The sequence below is a fragment of the Terrapene carolina genome, unplaced genomic scaffold, assembly GCF_002925995.2.
Source record: "Terrapene carolina triunguis isolate 2854851 unplaced genomic scaffold, T_m_triunguis-2.0 Scaffold141, whole genome shotgun sequence".
NCBI classification, from domain to species: Eukaryota; Metazoa; Chordata; order Testudines; family Emydidae; genus Terrapene; species Terrapene triunguis.
Window position 1 is genome coordinate 406,908 of NW_020664492.1, and position 21,330 is coordinate 428,237.

General features: G+C 40.2%; 1 protein-coding gene across 1 annotated transcript in view; it reads right to left on the bottom strand.

The window, feature by feature from the left end:
- The window catches only part of LOC112118329 (calcium uptake protein 2, mitochondrial), a 254,334-nt gene that overhangs the window by 225,244 nt on the left and 7,760 nt on the right, over positions 1-21,330 (bottom strand). The gene's annotated exons all lie outside the window — the stretch shown is intronic.

Here is a 21,330-nt window from a genome sequence, read left to right on the forward strand (position 1 = left end):
CCCCCCCCCCCCCCTCTGGGCAGCCCTGCTTGTAGAAGTACACCTTCCAAGAAAAGGGTACAGATGATTTTCTGATGTAAATAATATGAACAAGATGAACAATTTGTTAATCATGTACCAGAGATTTTTAAGATACTTTCTATTTCCAGGACATAACATCTCACTCAATAAAGTATAGCCAAGGGTTACCCATATAACCAAATATTTTTGTGGAGATGGGTTGTGCACAGTTATACATGGCAAAATAGTGTCATTTGCATTATACTTTCAAGTGTGCTCCTGCTGCCCCATAAAACTGACAGCAACAGAGTTTATTGAAGATGATCTATGGGTAAATTATTATATAGACCAGGGGTCGGCAACCTTTCAGAAGTGGTGTGCCGAGTCTTCATTTATTCACTCTAATTTAAGGTTTCGCGTGCAGGTAATACATTTTAACATTTTTAGAAGCTCTCTCTCTAAGACTATATTATATAACTAAACTATTGTTGTATGTAAATAAATAAATAAATAAATTAATGGAGATATCCTATCTCCTAGAACTGGAAGGGACCTTGAAAGGTCATTGAGTCCAGCCCCCTGCTTTCACTAGCAGGACCAAGTACTGATTTTGCCCCAGATCCCTAAGTGGCCCCCTCAAGGATTGAACTCACAACCCTGGGTTTAGCAGGCCAATGCTCAAACCACTGAGCTATCCCTCCCCCCGAGAGGAGGGATAAAGATTTTTAAAATGTTTAAGAAGCTTCATTTAAAATTAAATTAAAATTCAGATCTTATCAGTTTAGTGCAGTGGTTCTTAACCTGGGGTGCAAGATGCCCTTTATGGGGGTGCGAGACATGCGAGATTTTTTTAGAAGGTAAATCATCAAAAACACAAATTAAGCACAGGCACATAAGTACAACTACTTTGTTTCATCAAACCTATGTATTTATTAACATTATACATGTTTTAACGATTACTGTAATATACAAAGTTTTTAAGTTTTCAAGTTTTTAAGCTAATTGTAGTGTAATTTTTGATAAGGGCTGCAGAGCGCTGGGACCAGGCCAGGAGCAGAGCCCTGGGCTGGCTGCAGGTACCCCAGGCCAGCAGGAGGGCTGAGCAGGGCCGGAGGCCCAGACCCCGGCTGGCAGGGGGCCAGGCGGCTGGAATCCCAGACCAGCAGTGAGGTGAGTGGGGCGGCGGCTGGTATCCCAGGCCGGCAGCGGGCTGAGCAGAACCAGCGGCCAGGACCCCGGCTAGCAGCAGCATGCCAGTAAAAATCAGCTTGCATGCTGCCTTTGGCATGCGTGCCACAGGTTGCCGACCCCGATAAAGACCTATAGCATGCTGTACAGTATATCACCGAAGAAAATCTCCACCTATTGTCTTTCATCATATACTTGAGTTGTAAGCTCTTTGGGGGGCAGGGATTTTCTTTGCATTATGCATATATAGTGCCTAACAAAATGGGACCATGCTCTATGATTTGGAGCCTCTAGGCCTCAAGAGAGGAAGGATGGTCCAGTGGTACGGGTGCTAGTCTGGAACTTAAGACACCAAGGTTCAGTCACCAGGGGCTTTCTGTTTGACCTTGAGGAAGTAACTTAGTTTCTCTGTGCCTCAGTTCCCAGTACATGAAAATAGGGATAACGGTAGTATCCTCACAACACCTCCTGTGAGTTAGGGTATGTCCATTATGATTGAGAGATGCTCGAATACTACAGTAATGGGGACCATAAGTACCTTAGACAGGGGTTACCACAATAAATAACAATAATGTTACATATTCAAGAACTAGGGGATCCATTTAATGTTCCTATATATATTCTGCATAATTTTTCCCTCTTCTGAATTTGTGTAATCACAAATCCATAGAAGGAAGAACCATCTGGCCAGGGCTTCTCAGCACAGGTGAGAGGAAGGAACAAAGGGGCGCAAGCTTCAGCTCTCTGATCTTGAGCCTGGCTCCACATGGGCCCCAGTTCTAGCCCAGAACTAGAACATCCTGAGGCTACTCCAGCTTGCCATGGACTACATGTATGGGCTGGCAGGGACAATGCCATCTCTACACTCACTCAGGATTCCCCAAGTCATGGGAGCCCTAGCAAGGCAGATGTGGCCGTTTACTGCTCCATACATACTACTGGAGTGGTGCAAAGAGAGCAAAGCAGACTAGAGAATCTTTCCCCAAGAGCATAGCAATCTCAATCATGCAATCACTGAAATTTCTAAATCTCATTACATTTTTCAAGTATATTTTTCTGTCAGGTCTGGTCATGACTTTGTTATTGTTAATCCTCTGTAGGTACAGCCAAAAAACTATACCCAAGTCCATACACCAAATGTACATGAGGAGATATTTCCCATTCTGATTAGTGGTAGATCTGTACTGGAAGACAGCACCTGATTTTCTAATGTTTCTGGACATGTGTTCATTACAGAAAAGTTTTTCTCCACCTGACACACCTCAACCAGAGATTTCTGACACTTGGAAAGATAGGCTGTTTATATAATTATTTGTTTTGTGTAAGCATCCAGAAGCCCCAATCATAGAGCAGAACTATGTTGTGCCAGGAACTATATGAACAGATATGGTACCAGGCAGAAAATGAAAGGTTACTGTACCATGTAGCTTACAATCAGATGGTTATAACCACCACTACCTGGGTAATTCTCATGTAAGGAAGAAGAAACTCCATGTTTTTATACTGACAGTTTCCCTGAGATTCTTCTGTCTGCGTAACAATCTCTTCCATTTCTCACCCATGAAAGAAGCTGGGGGTCTTCCCCTTTCTCCATCAAGGCCCTTTTCCCACACTAGTACCTGGTCCCCTGCCTCTCAGTAGACTCTTAAGAAGCTATTAGAATCCCAGACCACAGATGCCCCTAGAACACATAGGTACTTACTGCCTGCAGTAATTTGCTTGTTTCCATCATGGGAAGGGTTGGGGGAGAAAATGAAAGGGGGATCTAATAGAGATCTTCCATTCACCCTCCCAGTGTGCAATGTAGGAGCCTTACTCACATTCTCAAAGGGGGTTCTAAGGTTGGAAGGTGGGGGGAGAATGAAGTATGCTGCAGAGATAACTTTCCCATTTTCTGCATGATCACGGCTTGACCCACAGACACAGACTCTTTTGCCTACAGAAGCAAACAGCCTGTTAGATTAACAATACAATATCATGGTGGAGGAGTATGTAACAGATGAAGGAGAGTTAGAAGGAGGTACATCTAGCAACTGTGGTGATGGGCAGAACAAAAATGTGCGCATCTACTGCTCTTGTGGGAGCACGGTTTCCCTCTAAGGAGATCATTCAAGTTGCTTTGTTTTCCATGTTTCTTGTCAATTTATTTTTTAGATCAAATATTTTATTTTTATTTAAAATCTATATTTTCGGATTCATCATTGAAATGCTTCAGAGAAGTACTATAGTGTAATTTAATGAGCCATTTGAACGGTATGAATAGTTGACTGGCACACAAGTAGTGGAGGACTCTTCCATTTATAAGGGGCAGCACAGAAGGCAGCAAGAATCAGTTAAGTTTTAACAAGAGAAAACAAGAAAATATACTAAATAAAACAATCCTGCATTTTGGTGTGGGAGCTGGGCCATGAAATGGATGGCCTATTAGTAACAAAAACTTTAAAAATTAGAAAGACTGATTTCTACAGCATCATGCTTACTTTCCATTGCCACAACTTTGTTCTCTATTGTGGTAAAATTGTCCAGTTTTGCATTTCTAACTGTTGGAATACATTTCTCTCATCTGTTAGCCTATATCAGGGGTATACTCTGTAGTAACAACACAAAAGGTCTTCCACTGAACAACTATGCAACACAAAATCCCTATACCACCTCAAAATCCCAGGTTATGTGCATCATTCAAATAAAAAAGGTATTATTCATATCCACATTTCAATGTTGCTAACACTCACAATTTTATCACAAGCTTAGTGAGGTTTTTTTTGTTGTTTTTTTTTTTAAAGCCCAGCTAACTGGAGTCATGAGATTGCATGAGCATCTAAGCTTTCATTAAAAGAAAATTCTAGATCTCATGGTTGCAGTCAAAAGTTTGAATACTTGTGAACCCTATAAGCTCAAAAACCAGAAGGCAAATTAAAAACCTCATGATATTTTGGGGCCTGACTCATTATTTTTGAATGCTTGGTATTGGTACTACTGCCATTTATGAAGTCTTGTAATTCTACTTATTAACTGTTAGTCAAAACTTTGGTTTTAGCAGTTATAGATGAGCTATATGGTAGGTAACATGCCCAGACATGACAGTTATTTACTTTTAATTAGAACGGTAGGCATATTTTATGGATTGATTTTATTTCACTAATTAATGGACAATACACAAGGCCATACTTGAAAAAAATTCTTGAGTATTTTCTGAAAATGACTGTGGGTTTGTCTATACAAGGATAAAAGCCCATGGCTCGCCTTTCATCAGCTGACTCGGGCTTGCATGGCTCAGGCTCCAGGATTGAAAAATCTCTGTGTAGACATTTGGGCTCGGGCTGAAGCATGAGTTCTGGGACCTTGCATGGGTGGAGGGTCCCAGAGCTTGGGCTCCAGCCTGAGCCTGAATGTCTACAAAGCAATTTTTAGCCCCACAGCGTAAGCCTGAGTCAGCTGACTCAGCCAGACTGGCCACACCACAGATCTTTTATCACTGTGTATACACATACCCTCTATTAACACAACATGCTTTAGACAGGGCCTCATAAATTCTGCAATTCTAAAAGATCATGGAATCTATATCTTGCCATTCTATAAATTAACAATATGCCCTCTCCCAGAATACTGTGCTCAGTTTTGGTTACTTTATCTCAAAAAGGATATAGCAGAAATAGAGGAGGGTCAGAGATGAGTAAAGAGAATGGACAAACTTCTATGAAGAAAAACTGAGCCTATGTAATCTTAGAGAGGAGATGAATACATGGGTAAATGATAAAAATATACAAAATAATGAGTTGCATAGAAGAGTAGATCTATTCATCATCTCTAATAATGCCATTATAAAAGAGCAATCAAAACTGAAATGTTTAATTCAAATTCAAAACTGATAAAGGGAAATAGATTGTGCACAACTAGATTAAACAACATAATGTAGGACAAGGTCCTTGCCAGAAGTATTTACAATCTAAGTTCCTTCATATCCAACCACCATACATGTGAAAATGAGAATTTATTCCTTTAATTTATAAAGAAGCACTTGCCATATCACCTGCTGTCGCCTCAAAAAATCAGCGTCTATTCTGCCTTTTGCAAAAATGTGTTTCAGAGATTTACATGCCATCTGCATACAAGAAAACATTCCAAAAGGGGCATATATCAGAAGTCCTTCAAATCCACTTCTAGTTGAACATACCATAATCAATCTTAGTGACTCGTTTCATTACTTTATTCAGAGTTCACTCATGGAGCAAGGCAGATTATATTGAAATGAGTTCCATGGACAAGTCTTCCATTTAATTTAAAATTGCTGTGAAATTTAAGAGGCATCCATCAGCTCTGAACAGATGTGACATATGAAATCATCAGCCCTAGAGTGGACATTTCACAGCACAGACAAAGCCTGATGATGAGGCAGGAAGACAATGGGGACCATGCTCGGTGTGACATGCACTTCAATTAGGGTTGCCAACTTTGTAATATTTAAAAAACGGACACTCCAGCAGGAGTGCTGGAACCTACCCTTCTCCCTGAAGGCCCACCCCTGCCCTTTCCCCCCAGGCCTCATCCCTGCCCCGCCTCTTCCCCTGAGGCCGTGCTCCTGCCCTGCCCCCTCCCACTGAGGTCCCATCCCCCATTCACTCCTCTTTCCCCCTCCCTCCATCACACACTGCTTTTCCCCTCTCTCCTCCCTCCCTGTGAGAGTTGGGAGGGACACGCCTGCAGAGCTGGGGTTAGGAACTGCAGCCGCCAGATGCAGGTAGGAAGTGGCCCTGGCTGAATAGGGGCTGGCACAGGTGATAACTCGGCGCCTCCCCACCTGAGGTAACTGGACTTTGGGTGTCCGGTCAGTAGATCTGATCAGACACCATCAGGTTCCCTTTTCAACCAGACTTTCTGGTCGAAAGCTGGACATCTGGCAACCCTAATTTCAATGAGTAACAGCATAATACTTCTAACCAAATTTTTATGAAGTCTATGTACTGATATTTTATAAGACATACATTTGACCGAAAGAAATTTATGTACATACAGGTCTATAGCATGATTGTAGAGAATGAATATATGATGTGAAGGGAAAGTTCTCAGTGATGAAACAAAAGTGTTATTTGAAGAGTGTTGCATCAAGATATCTGGCTACTTGACTTATATCTTACAATGCACAGATGTGTTCTTCGTACTTTTATGTAAAATTGCCAGTTAGAACCTTTTACACACCGCTTATGAACATGTGTCCAATAAATCTGGTCAACTATGAAAAACATTTCATTGAGCAACATGTTTAGGGATCTCTCCTGTAGGTATGAGGTGCAATGAGAGAATACATAAACATGGTCAGACTAGAGCAATTTTTCACAGAGGTATTTATATCAACCTTCCCTCCACCCCCTCAACACCAACAAGACATATTTCCATAGCTGCATGACTGTATGTAAGGCTATATTCTTCACTAGAAATGCTGCACCACTGTAACGCTTCAGTGTAGACACACACTACAGCAACGGGAGGGGTCTTCCCATTGCTGTAGTTAATCCACCTCCTTGAGAGGCAGTAGCTAGGCTGACGGAAGAATCCTTCCATTGACCTAGCATTGTCTACACCGGGGGTTGGTTGGCTTAACTACACAGCTCAGGAGTGTGGATTTTTCACACCCCTTAGTGATGTAGCTGAGTCAACTTAAATTTTTAGTGTAGACCTGGCTTAAGTATAATTTATGCATCACATCTGGTGCACGGAAATCCTTTTATATTCTCAATTTTTGAACCTTTGGGGCCAAAAGAGGAATAATATGAATCTCAAGATTAAAGAAGAAAAAAACCCACAACACTTATTTGGCATTAAAACACTGTCCGTTTTCCAAATTTAATAGCAGCTGGGGAAAAAAGTATGTTAGCAATTTCCTACAATATTCTTCTGGGAGTTCTAAGTAGGAACATTCCATACAACAGGCATATCCAGAAAAAAAGGGAAAAAAAGTTGAAAAAACAATTTTAGCAAAAGTAATTTTATACATTGTTTATTGTCCACAATAGTTCAAATGAACTGAGAATGTACAGCATTTTAAAATAAGGTTTTCAGAAAGATAAACAGATGAGTTTAATTTTTTGCCATTTTTATTCTCCAAGTCAAATCATGGCCTTCAGAGATAAACACTCCATTTTTTAAAAAAAGTTTTTTCTCCTTCTTTAGTACCCCTTTCAGGCAAGTTTTTGGATTAAAAGGTGGCAAGAGGAGAAGGATTAGATTTTTATTTGCAGGACAGCTCAACTAGAGACCCCTATGGAAAAATGCACAGGTATTCCAGTTGGAAAGAAAAAAAAAAAACAGTGACAGATGTGCAGAATGATAACCATGAAGTTATGAAACAAAAGCCAGACATTTGACACCCCACAGATTATTTGTCATTTGTTTCTACAAAACTGTATGCTTCAACAGTCATTTTAAGGTTGCTGAGGAGCTTGGGAAACACTGGCTACTGAACACCTGATTTAAATAAAAGTTGTCAGAGTTAATTAAATGTTCTAAATAGAAAAAAAAAAAAAAAGCAGCTTGCACAGCCAAATAATTGGATTGTGGGATTTTAGGAAAGTTGCTATTTCAAGTGAATTACTTAAGTGGTTCTATTTTCGCTATTCATTTGATTTTGATGTGCACATCAACATCTCAGGCCTAGCAGAATGATTTCTGTAGAAATCCATCCAAGTATGGAAAACTTCTCTCCAATTCCAAGGCCTGGTCTACACTAGAAAATGTTGGATGCATTTTGCACTGCGGTTGCAGCTACACTATTTTAAAATTTAAATTATTAATGTGTATTCACAAAAAAGTATTTTTAGAACATATTTCTACCAGATTTGAATTCATACTTGTCTGAATCATTTTGTGAAATTTTTTTTCTGATCTATATTAGCACTTACACCTTTTTAAAAACTGGTGTAGCTGTGATCAGTGTTGATGTGATCGGTGTTGAAAATGTGCACAAAATTTACTGGTGTAAGCAAGACCCAAGTGACTACACTAGAAAGTCAAAGGATAAAAATGGACTTTTGGCCCTTCTGATAATTTAGAGAATCTGTCTATGCACAACTTATGAATTCTGGTTGATATTATAAAATTGCTGTATTATTAAATGCCTCAATGTATGTGGAATCCAACATCTGCTGTCACACTTATCTCCCAGCCCATGGATAATAGAGGTTTGTTAAACTTTGATGGCTCCCATTCAAATGAGAGCACCTCAGGACAATAGGATGGTTGAGGCCTACTGAAATCAGTTTTCTCCAACTCCTCTACAGGGGATTGGAGTCCAGAAGCAGAATGGAGATACCAGGAATCATTGCTAGGATTTACAAACACAGAGGAACTGTGAGGAAAGACTCACAAGAGGAACGAAGAGGCATGCTTTCATAGCAGAGGGGACCATTTCTGACTGTGGTAACAGCCAAGGTCAAAGGAAACTGGCTGCACAAGAAAGACTTGATGGTACAGAGAAGTGATGTGCATGAGAAGGTATCCTGGACTCCTTAGAGTCTGATCTAAGTCCAAAGAATGCTCCAGAATAATGAGGAAACACAGGCAGGGAAATGCAGACACTGGCAGAGGCATTTATTTTATCTAGATCTGTATATTTCTTTTGCTAGCTAAAGTGAACTGCATCTGGGGCAAAAAAAAAAAAAGGCAGGGACAGTACTTGGTCCTGCTAGTGAAGGCAGGGGACTGGACTCAATGACGTTTCAGGGTCCCTTCCAGTTCTATGAGATCGGCATATCTCCATATATATAACAGGTCCTGGGGATCCAGCCCAGCTATGCCGTGGGGGTCCCATTTCTGTGAAGGGGTAAGAAGCAAAGCACCTGTGCCCAAGAAATGTGCCAGAGAGGCCAAAGACAGTCAATGCTAAAGCTTACTCAGACCAAGGGAAGCTTAAGAATACATGGATCTAGCCTGTTAGGATATAAACACAGCAGCCTAGTGAATGTCCAACTGGGGGAGATCTACCAGTGCAGTGTGACGGCCCTGAAAGCAGAACTGCTCTTCCCCCAAGTCTTCTCAACTGTATAATAGCCTTACTTTGTTTGGAAACAATTCTTCTTGCTCTCTCCACCCAACCACACCATGAAAGTTAAAGCTTTTACCTTAGATTAACTTTCATAATGGCATTTCAACTGCTATTGGAAGTTCCAGTCTGAACATCATTTTAAAATGCATAAGCTAACATATCTTGGATACTAATTCATTTTTTTGGAGTTCACAATGCCTACTCTTATTATTTCCTGGTCTTTGCCAAAAAAACCATTGTATTTTTACTGGGCCTGCTACTTGGGATCAGTTACCACCAAACAAGCTCTGCAGTGACCGTGATATGCAACATTAAGAACCATTATCAGCGGCGGCTCCAGGCACCAGCGCTTTAAGCGCGTGCCTGGGGCCGCAAGCGGCGCCCTGCCGATCCCTGCGAGGGCTGCAGTCAGGCAGCCTTCAGCGGCATGCCTGAGGGAGGTCCGCGGGTCCCACGGATTCGGCGGCAATTCAGCGGCGGGTACACCAAAGCCGCGGGACCGGCGGACCTCCCGCAGGCATGCCGCCGAAGGCAGCCTGCCTGCAGTGCTTGGGGCGGCAAAAAAGCTAGAGCTGCCCCTGCCACTTATCTTGATTCTGCTCTCTGACCCCAAAAGTTCAGAGCAGATGAAAAATATAGACAGTTATATGGTAGTCCCAAAAGCAAAATTAAAGAGAACTGTCACAATAGATATGCTCCAGCTGTCCACCAATCCCCATCTCAATTATGGCTTTACAGAGTTAGTGTCTGTGTTTATAATTCTTTAAAAGTTTTAGAAAAATAAAGTGTGTAACCAAATAGTCTGGATTGTAAAAGAGACCTTTGAATTTTGGCATTAATAAAAATGTGTTCACTTTTCAACATTTTTGATAGATACAATATACTATTTCCAAGTTTGTTTTCATCACAGCATATCTGTGTAACTCCTGCTCTCCACTCTTATTCAAGACACTTCTTCTCCTCTATTGCTTTTCCTTCTCTTTTCATTGACTCAACCCTAACCTTCCAATGCATCCATTCTGCACTGCAGCTCTTTTTCACTCTCCCATAATCTGAATGGAAACTAATGACTTGCCAATGCTGCATTTAGATGGCAATGACACTGAATGGGCAATAGTTTCATCTATCTGGGTATTAGGACTGAAAGCAGGAGGTTCTACATCCAAAGAAGTCGCACATCAGATAGGTCTTGCCTCAATGGCATTTCTGGGTCTTCAAAGGCCTTTGTTTGGGCAGCAGATTTGTGTAACTAAAATACAAGTGTTCAGCATAGTAGCGATAACCACTCTTATATGGAGCAGAAACACGGTCGTCAAAACAGCTGAGAGGAAATGAAACAGTTTTCAGTGTCTAATGTACCAGTGTAGTCTTAACATCCTTTGATCTGATTTTGTTCCAAAGTGCAGACATTAAGCTTAGACAATTCCAGAAAGCTGCAGTCTTGCTTCACTTGAGAACAAGATAACTACAATTGTGAGATGATGTCCAATGTGCCAAAGACGGTACACTTTTGCACAAGGTTTATAGATCTGAGGTAAAAGGAAGTACAGCACAAAGCCAACCATGAATGAGATTGGAAGATGGAATTTTGAGGGATTTAAGAAACATAAATCCTCCCATATTGACTCTTGCCAAAGACTTGAAAGGGACTATTCAAGATGGAAATCCATTCTATGTCCCATCACAGCTACATCATAGCCATGTGAATCTTCTGCTGTGCCTGATCTCTATGAAACTTGTCCCTTTCATTTCTCTCTGGGTGTATTAGTCTAAAGTGACAAGGAAGAAGAGGAACACAATGAATAACTAAAGGCAGAAAGATCAGAGTGGAATGAAACTGGAATCCAATTGGTAAAGATTTAAGAATTAAACTGGAAAACTTAATGAAGGATGAAAAACAATGATAAACTTATTTACTGGAAAACATGTCTCAGACTCAGTAACACAGCACCAGTCCTTTAAAAAAATAAATCAGAATTTATTCTTGTGAGTTTTCACTTTAATGTGTGTATAAGATTAGTTTCAAATTCAGTACTGATCTTTAAGTACTCTGAAATGGCTCTGTGCCCCTGGAAGGAACAAAAGCAGGATCATCTGCTTGAACTTCGGCTGGTATTGTTCTCTGAAGTTTTGGGGGTGCTTAAGGAGTTTAATGCAAAGTGGACCCATGGCCTCATGATTGGTGCTATCTCAGGGGTTCTCAAACTGGGGATCGGGACCCTTCAGGGGGTCACAAGATTATTACATGGGGGGGTCGAGAGCTGTCAGCCTCCACCCAAACCCTGATTTGCCTCCAGCATTTATAATGGTGTTAAATATATTTAAAAGTGTTTTTAATTTATAAGGGGGGTCGCACTCAGAGGCTTGCTATGTGAAAGGGGTCACCAGTACAAACGTTTGAGAACCACTGTACTATTTAGTGAGGAAATACTGGATTACTCTAATAACTCCATTCTTCTCTTTCTCAGAGAACCAAGAAAGTAGTCTTGGGAAATTGCCCCAAGACTGTCTCATGTGGCAGTCCCACAGGGCTCTGCTCTGTTGCCCTCCGGTCCAGTGTATATCAGAAGCTGAAAGGGGGGATGGTAAGGAGATAAAACCTGCAGTGTCTCCTGTCTGCAGACCACACTCATTTCTAGTCCAGACATCTGTTGCAGTTAATAGTCTTAGCCAATGTCTTGCTGGAACATTAAACAAAAATCAGTCCACCTGTGTTAAATAAAAGTATTCTCAAGATGGGAAAAAAGAGAAAAATGATACACCAGAGTATCAATATCAGTGTTCAGCCTTGCATTGATGGAGGCAGGAATCAAAAAGGGAGTAGGACAAAAATGGCTTTACTGCCACCTTTACAGCTTCCTATTTTTGGGACTGGCTGGTTCTTCACTGAACATAAGTTAAAACACCTTCAGAGTGACTTTAGCCTTCATCCAGCTACTAGTTGTCTTAAGGGACTGTTCCAGAAGCTGGGAATAGCCTCATTATCCCTGTGTCTTTTATGCCAGGCATTGCAAGGAGTGGTGATGTAGAGCCACTATGCTGACTCTACAACCTCTGGGGATTCATCAGATCCATGAAGCAATGCAAAAGGCCCATAAACAACCTGAGAATTAATGCTATTGACCTTTCCTTGTTCTAAGGTTAATCCCCACTCTACCTAGTCACAATTTTTAGCAAGACAAGCAATATATTCACTAATACAGTGAGAGTTTTATACCAATTATAACAATGGCAGTCACCAGAATATAAATGTTATGATGTCCCCTAGTTGTGTATGCTTAAGGTAGATGCCATCCTCACTGGCTGAAAGTTTCCCTGCCTGTCTGGGTGTTTCTGGATCCAGATGTTGTTTTGCTATTGCAATACAAACCAAAAGCCACTGTAGCGCCATAAAGGCAACCAGAGTAGACTCTTTTCAGCTTCAGACTCCGATATCCTCTAGGGCAGAATTGATTCATTGTGGTTGGTGGGACTAACAAAGGGTAATATTAATCCTAGACTACATAAGTCATCGGGGGCAACTTTTGCATATCTTCTGCCATGCTGCTTCCTTTGGGAGAATTTCTTTCCTGGTTTGTTCTCTTGAGGAAGGGCCTAGCACAGTGGTGGGCAACCTGCGGGCTGCACATCACTGGCCTACCACTTCCTCGGTGTGTCTTTGGGTTTCCTGCCAGAGTGAATATTGTAGTTGCACGAGTTTTCCCATTTCCATCTCATGTCCTAGAAACAGGTGGTGGAAAACAGTTTGCCTAGATGTCAGAGAAATCTCTCTTCTGTAAGTTTGCCACGGGAAGAATTCTGTCTGGTAATTAGGTCATCTGTCTGTCCATTAAAATGTGGAGCCAAAAAGCACATAATAAAATGTTTGTTGGAATAAAGAGAATTAGTTTGGAAAAAAAACAAAAAGAAAAACCAAAAATAAAACTCCACATCTGTGAATTAGTCCTCAGTTCACCAATTTGTCCACATGGATCAGTCTGTCTACAGAGAATGCTTAGCTGAATTTTTGTTTTAATACCCAGGTCACACAGTGAAAGTCGCAAGCAGAAGGTGACAGATCAGACTAAAAAAGAGTTACATTTTAACTCCAACCCTTATTATTAGATTTGACATCATGCTGTTTTAATAACAATGAAAACAACTGTATAAAAAAAACTCTACATACACAGAAAGGGGAGTAAATGTAAATATTTTCAAAGCCAAAACTTCAGGCTATAAATATCTTTTCACTCAATAAGGTGAAATGGATACCATGTATTTAAAGTTGTGAAACAAATGCACATCCATAAGTAATATCTAAGTCTATAATTAATTACTACATCATGGTCCTACGGATTCCATACCTATTATACTATGTTCTATTATGAGCACACAGCATGACAATGTCTGTATGTCACTAATGCAGAGTATGATGTTTGTGATATATTTAATATCCAAGTTATTGATTTAGACTGCTTAGGGGGATATCTGATACATACAGTATTTCCAAAACACACTGAATTAAACAAGAGGTAGCTAGGGTTACCCTGTTTGGTTGGACTGCACAAAAGGAACCCTTTCAGAAAGACTGAAGTCTTTTTTTTTTTTTTTTAATTAAAAAGACTAAGAAGAGCTGAACAGACAAACTCATTCTAGTAGAGCTCTGTTTAAAGTGTACATTTATATTTATTGATGCCATCAAAGAAAAAAAGCTAGAGGAGCTACTTTACACATTAAGGATCATACTGTTGTCCTAGATTTTGGGTGGTATTAATTGAAACTCATCCACTGCAGAGTGATATGCCATAGCAGTGTCAAGAAGTTTAACTGCTTTTTATTTTTGTTATTTTTATTTTCTTTTTTTGGTCTGTACATTTGAACTGAAATATATCCATCAACTGACCCTTAAATGTACAGGAAAGAAATTCAATAAGGAATATATTCACACAGTAAGCAGATTTAATTATAAGGCACATGCATGGCTTTCATTAAAGTTTGCATCAGATATAGTTATAGACTATACATAACTAGCTAATGTATCATTAAATTTGTCAGCTAATTCCTTCCTCATAAAGCAAAATATTAATTGGTTTAATGTTACTGATTACCTGCAATTAATCATTGACTTTGTTGACACATACAAACAATATGCTTTTTGTCTTCTGTCAACACACAAATAAGACTCTCTAAACTGAGGATTTTTTTTAAAACTTGGACACTTATAAACCATGTACACTTTCAGATTACTATGACATGATGTTTCCCAAAACGATGTATTCCAATAACAATTTGTTAAGAAAATAGAAGTACTTATTTTGTGTGTGTATAGGATGTTAATTGCCTTATCATGATCTAAGATGCTATGTTTTGCACTGTATATTACATTAAATTCTGCAATGAGCAATAAATATAGCAGTTAATATACTCTAGAAGGGTAATAACACATACGGACAAGAAATTACTAGTTTCTGCAACATACTGTATGTCAACTAAGAGCCTTCAGCATTGTGAATTGCTATAAAGAAGATTGGCAACATGGGCCCACTGTACTTCCTGTCTCTCAAATTCTTCAGTAGAAAGAAGGTTTAAACGTATCACTTTGTGAATGGTGTGAGGGCCCCAATTTTGGCATTCCACGAGGATTCATATATCTCATGCCAGTTCTACTAAAACTAGATATACTACAAATCAAATTTTGTGAAAGGGGAAACCATCTGGTTCCATGCATTGCACTTCAGTGTCCACGAAATAAAATGTACTATACTTCTTATACCTAACTCATAGAACTAGAAGGGACCCTGAAGGCTAATCTAGTCCAGCCCCCTGCCTTCACTAGCAGGACCAAGTACTGATTTTTGCCCCAGATCCCTAAGTGGCCCCCTCAAGGATTGAACTCACAACCCTGGGTTTAGCAGACCAATGCTCAAATCACTGAGCTATCCCTCCCCCAGAAAGGAACAAATTCTGGAGATGAGATGGACAGAAGACATTTCTGGAGATGGGACAAAGTGATAGAACGAAGCTTACTTTAAAGGGCCACCATCCCATGACAGTTATGGTGATTTTAAGTATTTTCACCTTGTCTTGTTTTACTAATAAGGCCTAGTACCACTGATCTGGCCGAGTGATCAGATTTCTGTACAAATCTAACCCAATTTGGAGGCACATCTGAGGTCTGCCTAAAAGCTCTCTCCAGTAGCATGCTTGATATAGATTAAAAATATTCAAACTAAGCTTCAGAAGCCTATTTAAATATTATTATTAATTTTACATTTCTACATTAAGTTTAAAGCATATTTTAAATGTCATTTTAATTGTATTTTGAGATGTCTAGACCATTCTGATAAAAGATGTCTTTTTTGTCATGATTATATTTTCAGTTGAATTGTTTCTAGAAAAATTTTGAATTATTTCTTTTAACAAGACCAGATAAAACATTTAATTTTAAATTAATGCAAATTGCATTTCAACAGTTATGGCACACAAAAATAGTTTAATAATTTTTGATAAAACAACCTCAAAAGCAATGAGTGATAATTTTTTCTTTTTTACTATAGTGGGCTAATATGCTAGAAGATTCTTGTGCTTGCTCAGATTAGCTTCTACATTTTCTTCCTGGTTTTATTTTAGTAGCAGATTCCTACAGGCAATTCCACACATCGCTACAAATCCTTATGCAATTTTATCCAGGATTCTATATTTATCAACAGGCACATCATCTTAACTGCAATTTTTTTTCTCAGCTGGAATCATGCTTTAAAACTGATAAGAAAACCATAAAATAAAACATTTTCCTATACTAAATATTACCATGTAATCCAACATTTTTATTTAAATTACAGATTAAGTGCTGGATCTTGCAAAGATTTAAGTATATGACTAACTTTGTGCTCATGAGTAGTTCCATCAAACGCAATGGGACTGCTCACATGCACAGAGTTATTTACGTGCATTTGTGTTTGCAGGATCGGGGGCTAAAATACCTTATACTCTCACAAAGTTATTCTTCTCTGTTTCTGGTTCCATAAAACCAATTTTCCATAATAAAAAGGAATTAAGAAACGTGCTATGGGAGAAATTCTGGCTTGGAAGCTGCATGAGCAGATCTGAGACCACAAGCTGGCCCAAGATATGATGGAAGCTAGAATAATCAGTATCCCACAGAAGATTCCCGCCCCCCCCTTTTTTTTTTAAGTACTTACACTGATTTAAATAAAAATTGTTTTACAAATATTTGTGCTCAATAACCAATCAGTTTCAGATTTTTTCTTGGTAGTTTCTTAAACAAAGGCACTGACAGCATCCAAAATACAGTTCTCACTAGAGCTCAGTGAAGCTGCTTTCAACTACCTGAAAGCATGGATCTATACTGTTCTCAGTGGTAGCAGATGACAGAACAAGGAGTAATGGTCTCAAGTTGCAGTGGGAGAGGTTTAGGTTGGATATTAGGAAAAACTTTTTCACCAGGAGGGTTACCTAGGGAAGGTGGTGGAATCTCCTTCCTTAGTGGTTTTTAAGGTCAGGCTTGACAAAGCCCTGGCTGGGATGATTTAGTTGGGAATTGGTCCTGCTTTGAGCGGGGGATTAGACTAGGTCAGGCTTGACAAAGCCCTGGCTGGGATGATTTAGTTGGGAATTGGTCCTGCTTTGAGCAGGGGATTGGACTAGATAACCTCCTGAGGTCCCTTCCAACCCTGATATTCTATGATTTGCTGGAATGTGTAATTTTGGTTGACCCAAAATTCTTAATGAATTTAACCAGACTTGTTTCAGCTAGGAAAAAGATTTTCAGGGTATGACATTCTGGGGTACAATCCAGACAAGTGTGGGCCTGTGTCACCCCAGCCCTGCAAACTTGGGTGCCTCACAATGATTTCCTGTTGTAGCTCCCACTTGGCCACTTACAAACAGCGAGCAGGTAACACCCTGAGTGTCTGTGAATAGCTGCAGCCTATCAGCCACACATCAGTCATACTTTGGCTTCCACCAGTCTTGGTTACCATTTGCAGGTTACCAACACACTCGCAGTCCCAAATTTTCCCCCAAAATGTGTGTTCTGCATTGTCCATCCCTCTCCTGGACAGTCCAGATATATTATGTCCATTGCCACTCTAAGGGGATCAATATGCAATAGTTTGCTACCCTAAATGGAGTTATCCAAACTGGATTAGTTTTGATAAAAGAATAAAACAAGATTATTTAACTATACGGAGATTGGTTTTAAGTGAGTACAAGTATAAGGCATTAAAATAAATGGTTACAAGAGAAATTAAAAAAAAATAAAATAAAAAAAAATAATGGAGATATCCCATCTCCTAGAACTGGAAGGGACCCTGAAAGGTCATCGAGTCCAGCCCCCTGCCTTCACTAGCAGGACCAAGTACTGATTTTGCCCCAGATCCTCAAATGGCCCCCTCAAGGATTGAACTCACAACCCTGGGTTTAGCAGGCCAATGCTCAAACCACTGAGCTATCCCTCCCCCCCAAAACCAAAAGATATTATGTTTCCTAGAATTAAACCTTAAACTAGACTTGGTTCAAGATGAAGTCCCTTACCACATGGTGACCAAATTCTCAGATTAGGATCTGCTCCCTAAGGGGGGTGGGTGGGTGTGTGTGTGTGTGTGTGAGAGAGAGAGAGAGAGAGATGGATAGGGAGAAATACCCTGAGGTGTTTTTGCCCCTTACTTTGAAATGCATCTTCCTGAGATTTACCCCTAGATAAAATTAATTCCTGCTGTGAGGACCGAGACAAGACATCTGGTAGTGAAAGGTTTCATGCTGTTGTTTGCTAAGATGCAGGTCTGTTTGTTCCTGCCCCCATTCCTTGCCAAAGAATGGCCACTTAACAAGTAATTGCCCATGAACTTTGATGACACCTGACTAGAGGCATCAGCTTGTCCTTTGTCTTTGAGAAACAGATTTACCCACTTCCTAGATTTGTCTGGTAAACACAGCCCACTCATGATTTCAGCTTATGTTGCTACATACATCTCACCATGTTATTATTGACCAGCAAGTTATTAGTTTTCAAATTATATCTTACAAGCCATATTTTGTACAAAGATTATTACAATGGTGTGTAAGATATGAATATGGTGGTGCATTCAGAAAAATGTGTTATGGATATTTTATAAAACTTTTAGCCAATGGTTAGGGCACATGCCTGGGATGTGGAAGACCCAGGTTTGAATCCACATTCTGCTGCAGGGACTTGAACTCATATTCCCTCCCCTCCCAGGTGAGCATTCTACCCAGCAGGCTATATGGTATTCCGGGGTAGCCTGCTCTCAATCTCTCCTGTTGAAGTAGTTCCATTTTGTATAACTACTTAAATCTTCATTGGAGCAAGGACTCGAATTCAGGGTACTCACCTCTTTTGGGTGAGGCGGGGGAGAGAAACTAACCATCAAGCTCTATAGTCTGCTGATTTAGGCTCTCACCTGGGAGGCAGGAGATGTGGATTCAAATCTTGTCTGTGCCGGATTCAGTGTATAGAGTCATTCTCTCTCCCCCTCTTTGTATAAATACTTAAATATTCATTGGGCCAAAGCAGAACAGCTTCAACAGAAGAGACTGAGAGCAGAATAGCCCAGTGGTTCTCAACCAGGGGTATGTGTACCCCCGGGGGTATTCAAAGATCTTCCAGGGGGTACATCAACTCATCTAGACATTTGCCCAGTTTTACAACATGGTACATAAAAAGCACTAGCCAAGTCAGTACAAACTCAAATTTCATACAGACAATGAGTTGTTTATACTGCTCTATATTCTATACACTGAAATGTAAGTACAATATTTATATTCCAGTTGATTTATTTTATAACTGTATGGTAAAAATGAGAAAGTAAGCAATTTTTCAGTGGCTGTGACACTTTTTGTATTTTTATGTCTGATTTTCTAAGCAAGTAGTTTTTAAGTGAGGTGAAACTTGGGGGTATGCAAGACAAATCAGACACCTGAAAGGGGTACAGTAGTCTGGAAAAGCTGCAAGCTACTGGAATAGCCTACAGCGTGGTGGTTAGGGCATTCACCTGGCAGGAAGGAGACCCGAGTTCGCATCCCTGCTCCAATGAGTACTTAAAATAGAAAACCTTCAAAAGGAGAGATTGAGAGCAACCCACCCCAAAAAAGTTTATAAATTGGTGACCAGAATGCCCATCTGGGAGGTCTGAATTCAAGTTCCTGCTCTACAGTGATGATTTAAACTCCCATCATTACACGGAAGAGTCCTAATCACTGGGCTAAAAGTTATAAAATACAGAGTTTCTGAAGCTGGCCCTTTCAAAATGACTGAAATGAAACATTTTGTGTAACCTGAGATGGAATTTTCCAATTTGCTGACAAATTCTGAATATTTTCAGAACTGAACCTACTATTGTCCCTGATTTTTTGGTGGACTGCCTGAACTGAAAAATCAATTATTGATCCAGCTCTCATACAGATACTGCAGAGACCAAGCAAGGTGAAAATTTTTTCAAAAGGACCGTCCCAGTAAGCCTTATTCAGGCAAAACCCACATCGGTTTAAATGGGAATTTCACTTGAATGAGGACCACACATTTGGGTCCTAAATGTGAAATATTGGCACAAATTAATTCAACCTATAAAATGATTTTAAGAGTTAGATATCAGATTCAGAGGAAATGTTGTACTAAAAAAACCCACTAATAATGTTTGCATAGCAAGGTACATCAGTAGTGTGTGCCGCATACATAATGCTTCAGATTCTGTGCTGTGCCTCTCAGAGGCATAGTATAGAACCCGCAGCCCAGGGCAAAAGGGTTGCTTAGAAGGCTTTAAGCCACGTTTGCATCTTCCTGATCCTGGACACTCTGGGGCTCTTCGCATAACTTAGACAGCCCTGGAAGCCTGCCTAAGTTATGACAGCCTTCCTGTGGCTATCGCAGGACTTGTCTTCACTACCGGGGTAAGTCGACCTAAGTTACACTACTGGTGTAGTTGCAGTTGACGTAGCTTAGGTCGACTTATCCTGGTGTCTTCACTGTGCTGCGTTGACAGGAGACGCTCTCCGGTCAACTTCCCTTACTCTTCTTGGAGAGGTGGAGTACCGGGGTCAACCAGAGAGTGCTCTGCCATCGATTTAGTGGGTTTTCACTAGACCCATGAAATCGACCCCATCTGCATCAATTGCAGCAGCGTTGATCTCCCCGTAGTGAAGGCGAGCCCTTAGGGGCAGCAGCACTTTCGGGAATCTCTGCAGCCCCAAGGCTTGCAAAGGGATCCTCAGAAGGCAGCTTTATGACAATATTCTGCAGTGCCTGCACCAGGAGAATCCTCCCGTGGCCAGAAGTGGGGCTTCCAGGGTCTCTTTACACTTCTCCAGCTCTTTCAGACAACAAAGGGTCTGGAATGAGGGTGAGGCTCTCACCTAGTGCATTTTCAACTAAAACATGAAGCATTCAATGTGAGTCTGTAGGCCACAAGAAAGCATAATGTTTTTAAATATCTTTTCTCTAAGAAATGGAAAAATAAGCTACCAATTTTTTTGTTTTAGGGTTGGGAAGATGTACATTTTATTCATATGAACTAAAAAAGAGGACTTCAAAAGTATAAGACATTGATGCAAGAGAATGGCACTGGATAGACTACTTGATTGACTGTTAAGAGATCAGTATAGTCTAGTATTAAATTCTTCATTATGGTCTCTAATTACCATGTGCACTTAGTGTAAGCTCTTCAGGGCAGGAACGTTGTCTTCTCTTATCTGAAAAGAATGTAGCACACTGCTGGTGTTGAACAAACAACAATAGAAAGTCATAAGGCAAACAGCAACAACTGCAATGCAATGCTATAACAGATAGTATAAAGACGAGACAAAAAAGTTGCATCCAGTCAAAAGCTTTATGTTCTGCTTTACCTCAGTTAAGCAGAATCAAATATTTAAAAGTCAAGTAGTGGGCTTATATGCCCAGAAAATGGAGTTTAAAATTGCAGAACTGATTAATGTTAAGACAGACACTTCAGCCTAAGAGTTTCAGCAAGAGTAAGAATTCATTGGTATGTTAATACAGTAGACTGCAAATGATCTGAAAATATAAAAATAATAGCAAAGAGTCCTGTGGCACCTTATAGACTAACAGACGTATAGGAGCATGAGCTTTC